At 44.8% G+C, this 1,066-nt stretch overlaps 1 protein-coding gene across 1 annotated transcript in view; it reads left to right on the top strand.

Moving 5' to 3' along the window:
* The first annotated feature begins 358 nt into the window (after positions 1-358).
* Positions 359-1,066, top strand: part of LOC119591390 — a 10,999-nt gene continuing 10,291 nt past the window's right edge. Inside the window, exon 1 of the mRNA XM_037940130.1 lies at positions 359-424. The gene's annotated coding sequence lies outside the window, so the exon portion shown is untranslated. The remainder of the gene's footprint in view (positions 425-1,066) is intronic.

Here is a 1,066-nt window from a genome sequence, read left to right as displayed (position 1 = left end):
TGTGCATACGTAGCCGTGTTTATTTTTTTTTCACGCGCAGCTGTGTGTGCGTATGTGAGTGTGCATCTGACTGGAATGTGCTTTTATTTCATAACCATAGAGCCCAATTGACGCATGTATGCTTGTCGAGCGCCAATTGCGTCACACGGCAAAAAGAACGACGCACGTAATCCCTTAAAGCATCTGCTAGAAAGTAGCTAAAAAGACTACGTTCTGAAAATAAACAATTTCACAAAAAGGGTTTTAATATCTTTTGATATTAATTATGCATGAGTGTGTTCATTTAGGAATTGACATTTTCTTCGAGTAGCTGAGTGTATTATTTCCTTTTAAGCGAATGTTTTCCTTATCAAATGTGTCCAGTGTTTTGGAGGAGATGAGGAAGTATTGTCAGAGAACCATGACCGAATTTCATTGATTTACGGTGAGTTGCAGAGGCGATATCGCAGATAGTTGGGTCTTGCTGTCTTTCCAAGGTGACACTGCATCAAGTAAAGTGAAGTGAGGTGAAAATGAGAGAAATTGGAGGTAGATTTAGCCTTTAAACGCACTCGCATCTCCGAATGACCGAGAGAAAAGCTTTCAGACATTCTCTGTTTTGTCGTTTGGATATATGTTTGTGGCGATTTGTCTGTGATGCGAGCGAGAGCACCTGGTCCATTATATAGGCTAGGCGAGGCACTGCTCCTAGGTAGCAATACGGGCGTGAGATTGCGAAGAGCAAAAGTGTGGAGGAAGGTATGAGGAACTCGCTTTGTTGAGGCCAGGGTCAGGCAGCCCAAGGTAACCCCTCGCCACTGCCGTCGTGCCCGATGCCACGGCTGTCACAGGGCTCGTGGTTGATTCCCTTAGCTCTCGGTGCCACCTGGACCTGCATAGCAACCGTTGTAGAATGTGCAGAGAATCATTTATTCTTGGGGACCTTAGTTGCCTCTAGTTCTGGTTTTGCTTCTAGAAATCAGTGCTGGTCATGTGGTTATGTGTGAGTATGATCTGTGCCTTAGGCCACCATATCATCCCCTCCATGAAAGCCATTGCCACTGTGAATAGTATGACTTCAGCAACT

Source organism: Penaeus monodon, chromosome 28 (assembly GCF_015228065.2).
Source record: "Penaeus monodon isolate SGIC_2016 chromosome 28, NSTDA_Pmon_1, whole genome shotgun sequence".
NCBI classification, from domain to species: domain Eukaryota; kingdom Metazoa; phylum Arthropoda; class Malacostraca; order Decapoda; family Penaeidae; genus Penaeus; species Penaeus monodon.
This window is presented reverse-complemented; position numbering and strand designations above follow the sequence as displayed.